General features: G+C 34.0%; 1 protein-coding gene across 1 annotated transcript in view; it reads left to right on the forward strand.

Annotated features, from left to right (window-relative positions):
- The first annotated feature begins 1,430 nt into the window (after positions 1-1,430).
- LOC144308086 (large ribosomal subunit protein eL29-like) overlaps positions 1,431-18,283 on the forward strand; it is an 88,183-nt gene continuing 71,330 nt past the window's right edge. The window contains exon 1 of the mRNA XM_077888260.1: positions 1,431-1,471. The gene's annotated coding sequence lies outside the window, so the exon portion shown is untranslated. The remainder of the gene's footprint in view (positions 1,472-18,283) is intronic.

Below are 18,283 nucleotides of genomic sequence, written 5' to 3' on the forward strand. Positions count from 1 at the left end.
CTTTCAATGGATATAATATTGCATTTCTTGTGATTTTAATTTTTGCCACACAGATTACTAATGAAGTTGAAATTTATATATATATTCTGTTTGTGCATCACATATATCTCCTGTGAGGGCTCTGTTTATCTTTTGTTTTGTTTTTTTTCTTTTGAGATTTTTCATCTTTTGGGTGCTTACTGATCCTTTATATTGTTACAGTGATTTTCTATAAGTCACATAATATTGCAGAGATTTCCTTCTGGCTTGTTATAGTTTATTCCTTAACAAAATTTCTTAATTGCATTGAGTTACATTTGCCAATCTTTTTTTTAGAGTTAATGCTGCTTGTATCTTAAGACATTTTATCTAATCTGATGCATTAAATATATTGTCTTATATTGATTTGAAAAAAGTGTCATAGTTTTGCTTGTCAAAATTAAGCCTTTTAATAATGATGAAATTGGTTTTGAAAAATAGTTTAGAGGGATCCAATTGAATTCTTCTGCCAGAGTCACCAATTCTTCTACCACCCACATCTCCTCAAAGATATTCAGTGGCAACTGTAGCATAAATCCACTTTCCACATAAGCATGTGTCTGTTTATGAGCTGTTTATTTGCTCTCATGGCACCAAATCCACATAATCTCTGTAATAATAGCTCCATAAATAGTTTTGTTTTATATTAGGATATATCCTCACATTTGTTCTTTGGGGGAATATCTTGGCTGGTCTGGGTCCTTTTTGATCTATAAAAGTTTGGAAACAACTTGTTGATTTGAATGAAAAATCCTTTGAGGGAGTGCCTGCGTGGCTCGGTGGTTGAACGTCTGTCTTTGGCTCAGGCTGTGATCCCAGGGTCCTGGGATTGAGTCCTGCATTGGGCTCCCTACAGGGAGCCTGCTTCTTCCTCTGCCTGTGTCTCCAATTTTTTCTTGTGTCTCTCATGAATGAATAAATAAATAACATCTTTAAAAAGAAATAAATAAAGAAAAATCCTTTGGGAATTCATGTTGAAATTATATTGAATCAATAGGATAATTAGTGAATAAGTGACGTCTTTCCAGTATTGGGTCTTCTTAGCATTAATATGTTGATATTTATTTAGGTCTTCTTTATTGTCTTACCTTTTTAAAATGTATCTATGATGGGGTTGACCATATTTTATTGTTATAAATGATATATTTCCCTCCAATTTATCACATTTAAAATTTTTAAACCGAGAATTTAAGACTAATAGAACAATCACCTCCATATCATCCATATAAATTCAAAAAGTATTCATATTTTCTCTAGAAATTGAGGGAGAGGGGATATAAAATATACTTTTTTTTTTTTGAGGTGAGATAAGGGAAGAGGGAGAGGGAGACAGAGAATCTTAAGCAAGCTCCACACCTGGGACAGAGCCCAACCCAGTGCTTGATCTCATACCCTGAGATTATGACCTATACCACAATCTAGAGTCGGATGCCTAACCAACTGAGCCACCCAGGTGCCCCTAAAACATACTTTTAATATGAAATCTTTTATATGTGTATATGTATGTGTGTAACCATATTAATACTTTTGGCTAATTCAAGAACATTTAATCCAGTGGTTTTAACATTCTTTGGTGATCTTTGCCATGGGGTTTATAACATGGTTTTTTTTTCTCAATTCTATATCATTGCTTGTATATAAAGAAGACCTTTCAACCCCCTTCTCACTCTTTTTTGTATGGTTTTGTGTGTATCACATTGATTTTTATTTATTTTGTAATAATGATTTTGATTTATTTTATAAATAAATTATAATCTGTTTTGTAATTTATTTAATTACGATAAATTAAAGTCATTGTTTTAGATGATCATATTGTTCCCAACTTGACATTTCTGAACCCTTCAAACTGGTCCCTATGTTATAGTGACATAATTCCATTTGTATTTTAGTGCTTCCCCACATACTGGCACAATATGACCTGGCTTACTTTGTATTTTTCTTTTTGTAAACTTAAAATGAAGATTTTTCCCAAGAGCCCTCTGTAAGGGTCTGTCACTGCAGTATCATTTCCTTTAGGTCCTTTCAGGAGACAAACTAGAGATTATATGTGTTCCAAAATTATGTGTTCATGTGGTTATTTCCCATAAATTTATTGTTGCAAGGGCTTCTTTAAATATTATATTTTATATGTGTATCTCTTTTTCCCTACAGTGAAGTATCAGTTTCTAATATATTCATTTGCTGGTTTTATACTGTAATATTTATAAAATTGTTTCAAAATTGCTATATTACTACTAACATAAATATTCTTTGCAGTTAGACTACTGTGCTAAAATTTACAGAAAATAATTATTTTCTCTGCGTGGTTATATTGTCAATTTGATATACACTCAGTTTTATTTGTTTCTTTTCTATTCAACATTTTATGTACTTTTTAAAAAAGACTTTATTTTTAAGTAATCTCTACACCCAATGTGGGGCTCAAACTTACAACCCCGAGATCAAGAGTCACATACCCTATGGACTAAGCCAGTCAGGTGCCCCTATTAACTTTTATATTTCAATATATGAACTAGTTACATGATTAAAAAACTAAAAAACATAAATGATACATTCATATATCACACTCCCATTCTATCACCTAAAATGATAACATTTCCATTAAGTCTTCATTTTCACTTCTTGTATTTCTTTGTGGAGAAATAAGCAAGTATATATTATTAGTATTTCCCATTTCTTGAACAAGAAGAAGATTACTATATATAGCTCTGCACCTAGCTTCTCACTCTTTGCTTAATCCTATAAATCACTCCATATCCATAAATTGAGATGCATGTCATTTAGTTTTATTATTACATAGTATTTCATCATGTGGATGTAGCATAATTTAGCCAGGTAGTCTTCTTTATATGCCATTTCTTGATACTTTATCATTATAAATAATGCCACAATAAATAAGCTTGTGTCTATGATGCTTATACATTAGTGGAAGTGTGTCTTCACAATAAGTTTCTTGAAGTGGGATTTCTGGGTCGAATGCATGTTTAATTTTTTACTATTACTTCAGTATAGGTTCTACAATTTCTTGCTTGCATTAGGAATGTAAACCATGTCTCTGGGGATCCCTGGGTGGCTCAGTGGTTTAGCGCCTGCCTTCCGCCCAGGGCATGATCCCGGAGTCCTGGAATTGAGTCCCATTTGGATGCTCCCTGCATGGAGCCTGCTTCTCCCTCTGCCTATGTCTCTGCCTCTCTCATTCTCGTTCTCTCTCTCTCTCTCTCTCTCATGAATGAATAAATGAATAAAATCTTTTTTTTTTAAAGGGAATGTAAACCGTGTCTCTATATGGTCAGGATGTTTTGGGATTTCTTTTTTTAAAGTTATAAATTGGATTTTAATATGGTTTTAACTTGCATTTTTCTTATTACGATTGATACTTAACAATTTTTCACATATTTAAGGGCCAACTATTATATATTTAACACCCATATTTATGTCTTTTTCTGGTTGTCTATTGTGTGTTAGATCTTTCTTCTTCCTCTCCTCCCCTTCCTCACCTCTCCCTACCTCCTCTTCTTCCTCTTCTTCTTGTTTTCTTTTTTTTAAGATTTTATTTATTTATTTGACAGAGAGAGAGAGAGAAAGAGAGAGAGAGAAAGAGAGAGAAAGGGCACAAGCAGGGGAGTGGCAGGGAGAGAGAAAAGCAGACTCCCTGCCAACCAAGGAATCTGACATGGAGCTTGAGCCCAGGATCCTGGGATCATGACCTGAGCCAAAGGCAGATGCTTACCAGACTGAATCATCCAGATGCCCCTCTCTTCTTTTTGATGTAGATGTCATATAATTAGAGTTATATCATGTGGTATAAGGTATGGAATCCGTTTCATAATTTTGTAAATGGCTAATCAGTTTCTATACCTCTATTCATTAAAATGTCCAAAACTTCTCTCTGAACTACTTTGCTCCTTTGCTCTGTCCATTTATATACCAATATCAAATTGTTTTATTTGTGGAATTACTATATTTTCATACATAAAACTAGTCTCCCCTACCTCACTTTTGTATAATGTAGCATATTTATTTTCCATATAAAGTTTCAGATCAATTTGTCTAGTTTGTTTAAAAAATATTGTTAATTTTATTGGATTCATGTTAAATTTATATATCAGTTTTGAGAGAATTGACATCTTCCTGATGTTGATTCATCTTGTCCAAGAGGAACTGGTGTCTTTCCATTTTTTTCAAATGTATTTTGTTGTTTTTCAACAGAATTTGCACATTTCCTTCATATTTTTGAACAGATTTGGTTCTGATAATTCTATCTTTTAAAGTTTTTCTTTACCTTTTTTGTAACTATTCTAAGGGGGTATTTTTTCCATTATAACTTCTTCTTTTTTAAAAAAGATTTTATTTATTTATTCATGAGAGACACACACAGAGAGAGAAAGAGAGGCAGAGACACAGGCAGAGAGAGAAGCAGGCTCCATGCAGGGAGCCCGATGTGGGACTCGATCCCGGGACTCCAGGATCACGCCCTGGGCTAAAGGCAGGCGCTAAACCGCTGAGCCACCCAGGGATCCCCTCCATTATAACTTCTAATTAATTGATTATGAACAGTATCATATTTCCCATGATTATTTTATATCCTAATAATTAACTTATTGTTTATATTGTATTGTTAGTTTTAGCATTGTGTCCCATCTGTATTTTGGGTACACTATATCATCTGCAAACAGAGAGTTTTATCAGTTCATTCCAATTCTTATTATTTTAATTGTTTTTTCTAATTACAGTGGCTTAATATTGAATGTATTAATACATTAATAAGTGTGAGCATCAATATAATACATCTTCTCTTAGCAGAAAGAAGAAACAATATTTCACCCTTTGGTAAGATGCTAGCTTTATGCTAAGGTGTATCTCTTTGTCTATCCATCTCTGAATCTATGTATCCATGTCTATCTGTCCATCATCTATCTAATCTATTTATCATTTATCTATCATCTTACTATCCATCAATAGTTAAGGAAGTTCCCATTGATTCCTGGTTTAAACTGCTTTTACCAGGAATGTTTGTGGAATTTTGTCATTATATTTTTGGCTCTAATCTCATTTTGAGTATCTTTGTAGAAATTGAAAGCAGACTATAAATGGAATCCAAGCCCCTCTTCCCAAAGAACTATACCATAAACAAGTAGGGTTGATTTTAAAAATGCAATTCTTGTTCAATATTATAAAATATATTAATATCATTCACTACTTCTAAGATGTAAGAAGAATTGAAATGAGATCAGTTTATGGTTTTACTCTTTGTGTAATATTCATTGGATTTAGATATCAATGCTATTCTTGCTTCATTTTAAAAAATTAAAGATATAAATCCTTATGATCCAGCAATCCCACTTCTAGATATTTATCCAAAAGAACTGAAATCAGAATCTCAAAGAGATTATTTGTGCTCTCATATTTATTCCAGCATTATTCACAATATCCAAGATCTGGAAACAAAATAAATATCAATAGATGGACAAACAGATAAAGAAAATGTAATATACACTTTTATGGAGGCATATTATGGTAAATTGTACTTTTTAATAAATCATCCATTTCACAGAGGTTTTCAAATGTACTTGCAAAGAGTTTGGCAAATGACTTCCTCAGTGTCAATGGTTATTTCAGACCAACTGTAAATTGTACTTGTTTTCTTGGTTAGTTTTCCAAGGGTTATCTATTTCATTAATTTTTCACAGAAATAAGGCTTTCATTTATATGCAGTTGTAGTACTTTTCTGTTTCAAATGCATTCGTTTCTTTTTTTTTTTTTTTAGATTTTATTTATTTGAGAGACAGAGAGAGAGAGAGCTCACAGGGCAAGAAGGAGCAGAGGGAGAGAGGGAATGTCAAGCAGACTCTGTGTTGAGCATAGAGCTAATCACAGGGCTTGATCCCACAATTCTGAGATCATGACCTGAGCCAAAATCAAGAGTTGGACGCTCAACCGACTGCACCACCGAAGTGCCCCAAAGGCATTCATTTCTGCTGTAATCCCTATCATTTCCTTTTTTGCTCTCTTTTATTTTGTTGTTTGTTTTTTGGATTTTTGAATGAGGTATTTAATTCATGTATTTTTTTTCTTTTTCATTTGTTTTGATATGAATATTTAAGGGTATGACTACTATATCACTGCTTTAATTCTATTCCATAGAATCTAAAATGCACTATTGAGCTATTATTTATTTTTTTTAAAGATTTTATTTGTTTATTCATGAGACACACACACACACACACGCACACACAGAGGCAGAGACATAGGCAGAGGGAGAAGCGGGCTCCTTGCAGGGAGCCTGATATGGGACTCAACCCCGGAATCACAACCTGAGCTGAAGACAGACACTCAACTGCTGAGCCTCCCAGGCATCCCACTATTGAGCTTTTAAATTTCTAGATAGGATGGTCTTTCCAAAAAATATGTTTATTTCTAACATATTGAATTGTGAACCAAGTAAATAGTTTTTATTATTTCTACACATTAAGCTTTCTTTTTAAAAAATTTTATTTATTTATTCATGAGAGACACAGGCAGAGGAAGAAGCAGGGACTCCAGAATCACACCCTGGGCTGAAGGCAGGCGCTAAACCGCTGAGCCACCCAGGGATCCCCATATTAAGCTTTTCTTTGTGACCCAATTAATCTCATAATTGTTCCAAATACACTTGAAAAAATGTGCATCTTCAATTACTGGGGTGCAAAATTAGATATATATTCAATTAGATGGACTTTATTAATGAGTGTGCTTAAGGCTTCTATATCTGTACTGATTCAGTTCACTTCACTTGACTTGGTTTGAGAGTCGTATATTAACCACTCATATTAATAGTGTGTTTCTCTCTATTACTCTTAGCATCTCATGTAATTTCTGCTATAAATTATTTAGGGCATAGATATATTCATTCATAGCTATTATGTCTACATTGTGAATTTGACTTCACAATTATCATTTCTTTCTTTCTTTCTTTCTTTCTTTCTTTCTTCTTTCTTCTTTCTTTCTTTCTTTCTTTCTTTCTTTCTTTCTTTCTTCTTTCTTCTTTCTTTCTTTCCTTTCTTTTCTTTTTTATGATTTTTTTGGCCTTAATTCTGCCTTCTCAAATATCAACACTGCATCCACTCCTCTTTGTTTGTTTGCGGGTTTTTTTATAGTCTCCCAATATACTTTCTTTTATCACTTTATATTTAGTTTTTCTAATTCACCTTTTAAAATTTATGTCTCTCTGGGATTTTGTTTTTGTTTTGTTTTGTTTTGGTTTCGTTTGGTTTGGTTTGGGGGGATTTTTTTTTTGAGAGAGAAAGATCTAGGTGGAGGCCTGCAGAAGGAGAGAGAATCTCAAGCAAGCTCCACACTCAGTGCAGAGCCTCGTGTGGGGCTCCATCTCAGGACTCCAAGATCAAGAGCTGAGCAAAAATCTAGAGTTGGAAACTCAAGTGACACCCAAACGCTCCAAAAGTTGTCTTTTGATTTCAACACAAACTTGGGTTTTGCCTTCTAAGCCACTCTGAAACTAATTTTTTTTTCTTCCTTCCAAGCCACTCTGAAACTAATTTCCATTTAATAGGTGAGTCTAGCCTATTTGCTTTTATTGAAATGGTTGACATGAGTAATATAATTAGATTCTGCTCTGTTATTTTATGCTATGTTTAAATGCGTTATATTTTATATATGGTATTTTGCTATCTGATCTCCTTACTGATGTGCTAATTTTTTGTTTGTACTTAGGAAGGTGCTTTTGTTTTGTTTTGTTTTAAGATTTATGAGATTTATTCATGAGAGACACAGAGAAAGGGGCAAAGACATAGGCAGAGGGAGAAGCAGGCTCCCCATGGGGAACCCGATGTGGTACTTGATCCCAGGATCCCGGGATCATGATTTGAGCCAAAGGCAGATGCTCAACCACTGAGCCACCCAGGTGCCCCAAGAAGGTTTATTTAGGTTTTTTTTCCTAGTTATTACCTTTAAACTAATACTCTAACATTATTATCCTTCTTTTTCTTAGTCATGTTTGGTTTTTAATCTTTAAATATTAGTCCTTCCCACCCAATAACATATATGAGGCAAAAATGTACTTAATCTAAATTTTAATTCTCGGGATCCCTGGGTGGCGCAGCGGTTTGGCGCCTGCCTTTGGCCCAGGGCGCGATCCTGGAGACCCGGGATCGAGGCCCACGTCGGGCTCCCGGTGCATGGAGCCTGCTTCTCCCTCTGCCTGTGTCTCTGCCTCTCTCTCTCTCTCTCCTCTGTGACTATCATGAATAAATAAAATAAAATCTTTAAAAAAAAATCTAAATTTTAATTCTCAATTTAAAAAATCCTATTACATCTATTTGATGAAACCAAAAACATTTATGTTTCAATCTTCAGTTCTTAACTCCATCTGTGTTCTTGATCTCAACCAACCATTAAATCCATCTGGAGCCCACTACCAGTCATCTTTTTGAAGTTTATCATATAATCATCAGTGAGTTGTATGAAGCTTATTTTCTAGTTATGAGTGTAGTAGGACTGTAAGGGCTTGTGAGAACAATATTCTCTGAGATCTGGCATGTATGACAATGTTTTTCTTTAGCTTTGTGTTTGAAAGACACATTGTCCTTGATTCTCACTTTATTTTCTTGTATTTCTTGAAAATGTTCCTTCTTTGTTGCTTTGCTTTGTGTATTGCTATCAAGAAGTCAGATTTAAACTTGATTTTTTTTCCTTTGTGAGTGACATTCTTTTCAGCTGGAGATCCAGCAGAGTTCTTTATCTTTTAAGTTGAATCATTTTACTCACATAGGTTTCAGAATTGACCAGTCTGGATTTTGTACATTTGCTCCTTCATCTACCTTCTGTATGTTTTCTTTTGATGCACCTTACTGTCCACTCATTCTTTCTCTCTTGCTGAGTGTAATGTTGTTGTTGTTGTTGTTGTTGTTTCTTTTATAGCTAGTTATATATTATTTAGCTCTGTACATTTCATATGAAATAAAGTGGAAATAATTCAAAGATTTAGATGATGAAGTCTTTCCCTAAAGATTTATATTTGTTGGCTTCATTCTGCAGCAGGGTTTTCTCTCTAGTTTGTAGCCTTTCTGGATGTTTTCTTGAGCTCCTCCTTTTGGCAGAACCTGAATTCCTTCATTGTTTACCAAACCCTATGAATCTGAAGCCACTGTTTCTTAGACACTAAGCAGCATCTTTAAATCTTAAGAAATGTCTTGATGGTAAATTCAACCCAAAGTCTGGGATTATCTCCATCAGGTTTCCTTTTTCTCTTTAGATATCAACAAGGTATTCCAACAGATGTTTTCTGTTTTATAGTTTCTCAAATTTTCTAGATATTTCTAGATATTCTTAAAACAAAATAGCCCAGTCCTCATTCCAAAATGAAGTACTTTCTTTCCCTTTTATCACTTCTGAAAGGTTCAATTTATTTAGCTTGTGATCAGTTGATACTTCGGAGCAAAATTTTGTGGTCAAGATATGTGGTGTTGTTTAGAGTATTTATAGTAATCTTTATCTCCATAAAATACAATAGCAGAGAACTAGTATTTACTATCTTGGATGAATATTGACAGGATATTAAGGCATGACAGGATATTAAGCCATGACAAAGAAGTCATGAGCAATGTTAGATTAGGTGCATAGGCTAGAGGGGAAGGCACCACCATGTATCATAGAGCAGAAACAGTGCATTTTCTATGGATGGCTAGGTCCAAAGATTTATTGTCATAATATTTTGTATATTTGTATTTAATATCTGTTTAGTTTATACAGCTTCTGTGGTTTTATCACTGAAAAAACGTTTAAAGTAAATCTTAATATTATTTTTCTGTCATTTTCCCCTTGCTGAATCTCGCTAGAATTGTGACAGATGTTTGTCTTTCTAAGCATCAACTTTGAATATTGTTCAGCGTTTGCTCCCTTTGGCTTTTTGTTCTTAGGTTTTTTTTTTTTTTTACTGTTTGTTGGTAAGTCCTTAAATTTGATAATTAGTGCGTTAATTTTCATACTGTCTGGTTTCCTAGTGTAAGTATTTAAAGCTATCATTTTTCAGCTCTAGTTGCAACTTTCAGGTTTTGATTTGGAGTATTTTTTATCATTTGATTAGAAATATTATCTTTCTTTTAATATATTTTTGACCTATACATTTTGGAAATATTTTGAAGATTTTTAATTATTTTCATTTTTCTTAAAATGTATTTTTAATTTAATTTCTTCTTCTTCTTCTTCTTCTTCTTCTTCTTCTTCTTCTTCTTCTTCTTCTTCTTCTTCTTCTTCTAAGTAAGCTCTAGGCCCTATGTAGGGCTTGAATTCATTACTCCAAGATTAGGAGTCACATGTTCCACCAACTGAGCCAGCCAGGTACCCCTAATTTAATTTCATTTTTATTTAAGACAATATATTTATGTTATTTCATCTGTTCAATTTATTACTTATTAGAATAATAATGTTAAAATTTCCTAAAATATTGGTTTCTTTATGAAGTTCTTTGTCACTCTTTTGGAATATTTTGCTTAAATGTTATAAACCATGTTAGTAGATCCATACAAGTTTAGAATTAAAATATTTACTACATATAAAGTAACCATTGTGACTTTGATACTGATTTCAAATCTATTTTAGTTGATAATGATAAGTCTTTTTATCTATATGTTCCTATTCTTTCACATTCATTTATGTTCATCTTTTTTGTATTCTTTTGCTCTATATGTGTCTGTTGTAAACAGCTTGCTTTTGAGTGTTCCTTGAGTGCCCTACCAATTCATCATGATTTAAAATTAAATGAAGTTTTTAAAAAATCAAGTGGCCCCAAATCAAACCAGAACCTGCTTCAGTCTGATATTTCTTTCCGGAATCATCTTATGGGGTTTCATTTTTTTCTTTTGGTTTCTTGCTATGTTTGTTTTTAAACTTCTACCCAGTGCCTAAACTGAGTTTGGTGAATTTCTTTTGGCTTCTTTCTCTATAGTGGGTTTATTACATATTCATAATTCGTTTTAATGTAGGGATTCTCCCATTGGATTACCCATCATGGCAGGTTCTAGGTTTTAAATTCTTGCCATGATACCCGGTTTTTACACTTAAATCAAAAGCAAGTTTTGGTGCTTCTTTACCACCAAGGGTTTTTGCCTATGCCTCGTTTTGGGAAATCTAGAGAATTCTTACCTTTATGTCAACTCAACTATGTATATACCAATACATTTTTTTAAATGTATAAATTTTTTTGTTGTTTCGCTTATCCCCTGTTTCTCTTTTCTTTTATACTTTATGTATCATTTCTTTCATTTTTTACTTACTTGGCAAATGCTTTTACTGATTTTTAAATGTAATTATTAATTCTAAGAGGACTGTCTTATTCTGTTTCTTTATATCTCACCTAGATGGATATTTTTCTCAAATCTCTCTAAAATTACTAGTTAAATAGTTTTATTAAATAAACTTTTTAAAAAGCAATTTCAGGTTCACAGCAGAATTCAGGAGAAAGTACAGGGATTTCCCATGTATTTTCTACTCCTATACATGCATGGCCTCCCCCATTATCAACATCCTCTAACAGAGTGAAACTTTTGTTAGAACTGGTAAACTTACTTGGACACATCATAATGACTACAAAGTGCAGAGTTTACCTTAGGTTCACTCTTGGTATAGCACATGCTGTGGGTTTGGATAAATGTAAAATAACATGTGTCTTTCAGTATGGTGTCATACAGAATATTTTCACTGTCCTAAAAATCCCCTGTGCTCTGCCTTTTCATCCCTCCCCACCCCTAGCAACCACTAATCTTTTTACTGCCTCCATAGTTCTTTCTATCCAGGAGGTCATATAGTTGGAATGATAAAATATGCAGCCATTTCAGGTTGGCTTCCTTCACTTAGTAATATGAATTTAAGGTACCTCCATATCTTTTCATAGCTTGTTTGCTCATGTCTGCCTAGTGCTGAATAATATTTCATTGTCTATATGTACCGCAGTGTATTTATCCATTCACCTGCTAAAGGATATCTTGGTTACTTCCATGTTTGGCAATTGTGAATAAAACTGCTATAATATCCTCCTGCAAGTCTTGGAGTGGACATAATCTTTCAAATCCTTGAGTAAAAATACCAAACAGTGCAATTACTGGATCATATGTTAAGAATGTGTTTAGTTTTCGTTGGTGGGAATGCAAACTGGTTCAGCCACTTTGGAGAACAGTATAGAAGTTCCTCAAAAAGCTAAAAATAGAACTACCCTATGACCTAGCAATTGCACTACTAGATATTTACCCAAAAGATATAAAAATACAGATTCAAAGGAATAAATTTATTTATTTATTTACATGCACCCCAAAGCAACATTATCAATAATAACCAAACTATGGAGAGAGCCCAAATGTCCATCAACTGATGAGCAGATAAAGATATATATATATACATGTATATATATATATGGAATATCACTAAGCCATCAAAAAGAATGAAATCTTGCCATTTGCAATGACTTGGTTGGAGCTCAAGTGTATTATGCTTAAGCAAAATAATTCAGTCAGAGAAAGACAAATACCATATGATTGCACTAATTTGTGGAATTTAAGAAAGAAAACAGTTGAATATATGGGAAGGGGGAAAAGAAAAAAAGGAGAGAGGGAAACAAACCATAAGAGACTCTTAAAGATAGACAACAAACTGAGGGTTGATGGAGGGAGGTGGCTGGGGGATGGGCTCAATGGGGGCTGGGAATTCAGGAGGGGACTTGTGATGAGCACTGGGTGTTGTATATAAGTGATGAATCGCTTAATTCTCCAGAAACCAATATTGCACTGTATGTTAAGTAAAATTTAAATTAAGAAAGAAAAATTTTAAAAAACAAAGGGGTTTAGTTTTATAAGAAATTGCCAAACTGTCTTCCAAAGTGGCTCTATCATTTTGCATTCCCACCAAAACTAAATGAGGGTTCCTGTTGCTTCACTTACTTGCCAGCACTTGGTGCTGTCAGTGCTTTGGAATTTTTTGTAATTTTAACAGGCATATAATGGTATTTCATGATTGTTTTAATTTGTAATTCCCTAATAACATATGATGCTGAACACCTTTTTATCTGCTTATTTGCCATATGTGGTGAGATATTTTGCCCATTCTTATGGTTACTATGTTCTTAATGTTGAGTTTAAGAATTCTTTGTACATTTTAGAGAACAGTCCTATCTGAGATATGTCTTTTGCAAATATTTTCCCCCAGTATGTGGCTTGTCTTACTATCTTGAGAGTGTTGTTGGCAGAGAAGAGGTTTTTAATTTTAATGAAGTCCAGTTTATTAATTATTTCTTTTGTGGATTATACATGGAGTGCAGTGCTTTGCCCTTTGACATCACTTCTCTGACAAATCTAAGAGAAGTTGTTAATTTTTTAATTTGTTCAGCTTTTTCCTTGTTGTTAGGATGGCGTGACAACTTCTAGGCTCCTGATATGCCAGACCAGAAACTAGATATCTAATTAACAGGTCTTTAAAAATAAATGTCTTCCATTCCTTAAATTATCCTTTTTTCTTCAAAATTTATTTATCCATCTATCTATTCAGCTCTCATCTATTTATCTACTTAATATATGTTAATATATATTTCTTAGTCTTTTTTTCCATGATCCAGGATTTCTCCAGAGGTCTGGTGGTCATTGGATGCCCCTTTACATTAATGAATGAATTAATAGAAAAAAAAAAGACAGGATATCTATCTGTATCATTATTCCTTCATTCAGTTCAACTTAGAGTTAACCATGGGAAAAAGTCTTTAAAAAAACATTTTCATTCTCCCATGGCTGCCCAACTTTCAAGATCTCTTATCCTCACAACGGGAGTATTAGCAAGATCTGGGAAACTCGAGCTACGTACTTTCAGATAATCAATATCTTGCCAGAAGAAATGTTCAACCTCTCATCTGCACCTTCCCAAATCCCCCATATTTTGGGACCATGTTTCGTTGCCATCACGTGATACACATTATTTCAAATTCTGTATTTGAATTAAATTCAAATTCTGTATTTGCTCAATAATGCTCATTCATAACCTCAAAGTCAATATTCAGTGTGCTTTCACAGTCATTCATAGATATGTGCACAGTGATGAAAAATTTGAGTTTTGCTCAACGTGCATGTTCCTAGCTGAGATCAAACAAGGCAACACTCTGCTTCTTTGTTTTAGCTCTCATAAATAAGTGTCCTTTTTGAATTCTTTTTGATGCCATATTTTTTGTGATTTTTGTTAGCGATTACACTTTTTTAAAATGGCCCCCAATGTGTATTGTTGAACTGTTATCTAGTGTTCCTGTATGCAAAAAGGCTATGGTGTGCCTTATGGAGAAAATATATATGTTAGATAAGCTTTGTTCAGACATGAGTCATAGTGCTGTGGACTGTGAGTGCAATGTTAATAAATAAAATAAGGTGTCTTTAAATAGAAACATATATAAAACACAGTTAGGTATTGATTAGATGGTAAAATATTGTGTCCAGAAGCTCACAGGAATCAAACTCTGTATTTCCCCTAGGAGCAATAATTCAGAATTCACTAATTCATTGTGTGCAGTGACTTTATAGAACATAACTACAACAAATAATGAGAATAACTATACTCCAAAACTTGTAATTGGAGGTTGTAGTTGTATATTGATTCATTGGAAATACTTATATTTTGGCTTCATTTCTTTTCTTTATTTGAGATGATATATTTTTTAAGACTTATATATTTACTTTAAAAAGAGAGATGACACAAGTCGGGGGAGGGGCAGAGGGAGATGGAAAGGAAGAGAATCCCAAGCTGACTCACTGCTGAGTATGGAGCCGGACATGGGGCTCAGTTCCGCAGCCCTGAGATCATGACCCTGAGATTTTGACCTGTGCCAAAATCAAGAGTTGAAGTCTTAACCAATCAAGCCATCCAGGCACCCCTTCATTTGGGGTGGTTTTATGGAAGATGCTAGAAAATGGGTTTATTGCACAGTCTTTAACCAGAAATATAATATATAATTTTACCTTTGGAATACTGACCTAAAGTTTGTTTTTCTAAAATGATTCTGTGACAGATGTACCATAATAAGTAAGATGCTAATAGTAGTATAGAAAAAAAGGGCTTTTGGGGGATCCCTGGGTGGCTCAGCGGTTTGGCGCCTGCCTTTGGCTCAGGGTGCGATCCTGGAGTCCTGGGATCGAGTCCCGCGTCGGGATCCCGGCATGGAGCCTGCTTCTCCCTCCTCCTGTGTCTCTACCTCTCTTTCTCTTTCTTTCTCTCTCTCTGTCTATCATAAATAAATAAATAAATAAATCTTTTTTTTTTTAAAAAAGAAAATACTGGCTTTGGGGTACATAGGAACTTTTTGTATTATCTTAGCATTTTTCTGTAAATCTAAAATTATTTTTAAATTAAACAGTTATTTTGAAAACTCATGATCACATAAGTGGATAAAGTTAAAGAAGATATCTCTTTTTGTCTTAAATTACAGCATAAAATGTTACATTTGTGTCCTCCATCAAAATGCTGTCACAACACCAGCTTGGTCAAAAATCGCTCTTCTATTACTTGTTTTTCATGTGGTTATAAGGAATACTGCCTTAGCTGAAAATAGCCATAAATAACCCTAAAGAGTAGGCTTTGCTCTTAATTCTTAACTGAGATTCTGTTAGCTAAGGAAGGTGAGAAAAATGCTTTCTTTCACAGGCAAAGTGCCATGGATTCTTTGGCATTTAAACTGCCCACTGTACTTTTAAGCTACAAAACCATTCCTTTTTGGCAGATGTACCTAAGAATCACACTGCAAATAAGAGAGAAGCCTTTCTACTCATGCTTTTAATCTCTTTACCATGTTATTTTTGAATCATCATTGATTACTTTCATCCCAGATTTCGATGTGAAGATAATTATTTATTTATACCGCAGAGTTGAATAAATGTAGTCTTTCCATGATTGTCACTTTCTAAATGGCATCCCAACGAGGCTTAGGTCTCTATTGTATTTTTTAACCTTGAGCAAATTTGTCAAACATCAACTTTTTTGAGTTTAACTTCTAGTAAATGACCTAGTTAGATAAAAGTCATTTTAATGTTTATAACTAGCCAGCAAAAGGTACAAAGTAGAAGAACCATGGATAATATGGTGACAACCCAGAACAGAATAATAGAAAATAAAATGCTGGAAGAAAGGTTCAAGCGGAGAATTTTCAGTGAGTTGACTCCTCACTACAATTATCATTATAGTAATAAGTTGTAAGTGTAATGGACTTGTCTTTTTTTTTAATTTTTATTTTATTTATTTATGATAGTCACATAGAGAGAGAGAGAGAGGCAGAGACACAGGCAGAGGGAGAAGCAGGCTCCATGCACCGGGAGCCTGACGTGGGATTCGATCCGGGGTCTCCAGGATCGCGCCCTGGGCCAAAGGCAGGCGCCAAACCGCTGCGCCACCCAGGGATCCCTGGACTTGTCTTTTTGTCTTCCAAGTATGTGTCTCTTTCTTGAATGACCCCACAAAGATTCCAAGTAATCTTGCTTAGCCCAGGGGCTAACCCTACCATACCATCCCCAAGCGGGATCTCTTAAAGTTCCTCAGAGTGCTCCTTCTTCTTGGCCTCACTGATTTGCCAGACAAGAATCCTTCTGAGGCTGTTGCCAGAACTGTAGGGATATATGATCTTTCTTTTACTTCTGTAACTGTAAATTGTAAATATCAGGATTTTCCTGTCACGTCAAGGCCCTTTATGAGAATAAAGTCAATACTAAGGAAAACAGATCTGAGAGATGAAGAAAAGGCCAATGACAGTTTTGAACACCTCTATCTGGCCAGGCCAAATGAAGGCCTATTAGTGTGCTTCCAATGTGAGCCAATTATATAAGCCCATTTGTTCCATTTACAATTTAGTTTGTTTTTATAAAGCTAAACTAAAAATCTTATATAACACATTGATACTTTTTAGACATGTAATATGTGCTAGAAACTGTGTTAAATGCTTTAAATATATGATCTCATTTAATTTCCACAATAACCATGTGAAGGAGATTCTATAATTAACACGTCTGAGGTTATAAATAACCTATAATTAAATATGAAAGAGTTTAGCATGTCCAAACTTCTGATTTTACAGATGGAGAAGCAGAGGCCCAAAGAAGTTAACCTAAAGTCACAAAATTAACTTTATCAAGAGGAAGGCAGTTATGCTATGTCTATCAGCATAAAAATCAGTGTGAGAACACAAATAATTGACTGTCTAAATAATCAAATTGGTTTAAGTAAAAACATCAGTTCATTGACTGAATTCTACTTTTCATTAAGAAAGCAATTTGTAAAAATAAGAAATGTGTCTTTTATGTGTCTTTGTGTGTATATATATATTATACATATAATATGTATATAATATATATACATCAAAATAATTCCATGAGTAGGTAGCACTTGGTAATTTGTCTGTGACAGTGCATCAGCAAAGTTCTCACTGACTTTTAAAAAACACTGAAATGCATTTGTGACTATCTGAAGACACCAAATAAACTGGCCACATTGATCTTTTTCACACAAATATTTCATTAGTTTGCAGAAGATATATTTTTGGTTCATTTTTATCTTGTTTTCCTCATACTATGAAAATACTCTGAACTTTCTTTTTTTGTGCATGTATTTTATTTCAATTCCAGTGTAGCTAACATATAGTGTTATATTGGTTTCAGGTGTACAATATACTGTTTCAACAATATCATATATTACCCAGTGCACATCAAGATAAGTGAACTCTTAATCCACCTCATGTATTTCATCCATTTCCCACCCTACACATCCGCCCCCTCGCCATAACCATCTGTTTGTTTTCAATAGCTAAGAGTCGGTATTTTGGTTTGTCTCTCTTTTTTTCCCCTTTGTTTGCTGTTTTGTTTCTTACTTCTACATATGAGTGAAATGATATGGTATTTGTCTTTTCCTGACTGGCGTATTTTAGCATTATACTCTCTAGATCCATCTATCTTGTTGAAAATGGCAAGCTTTCATTTTTTATAGCTGAATATTTCCATTGTGTATGTGTGTGTGTGTGCACACACACACACACACACACACACACACCACATCTTCTTTCTCCATTCATCTATTGATGGACCCTTGGGCTGCTTCAATAGTTTGGCTATTATGGATAATGCTGCAATGAACATAGGGGTGCATATATCCCCTTGAGTTAGTGTGTTATATTTTTGGGTAAATACCAGTTGTACAATTACTGAATCATAGGGTAGTTCCGTTTTTAATTTTTTGAGGAAACTGCATACTATCTTCCACGATGGCT

The sequence above is a fragment of the Canis aureus genome, chromosome X, assembly GCF_053574225.1.
Source record: "Canis aureus isolate CA01 chromosome X, VMU_Caureus_v.1.0, whole genome shotgun sequence".
Lineage (NCBI taxonomy): Eukaryota > Metazoa > Chordata > Mammalia > Carnivora > Canidae > Canis > Canis aureus.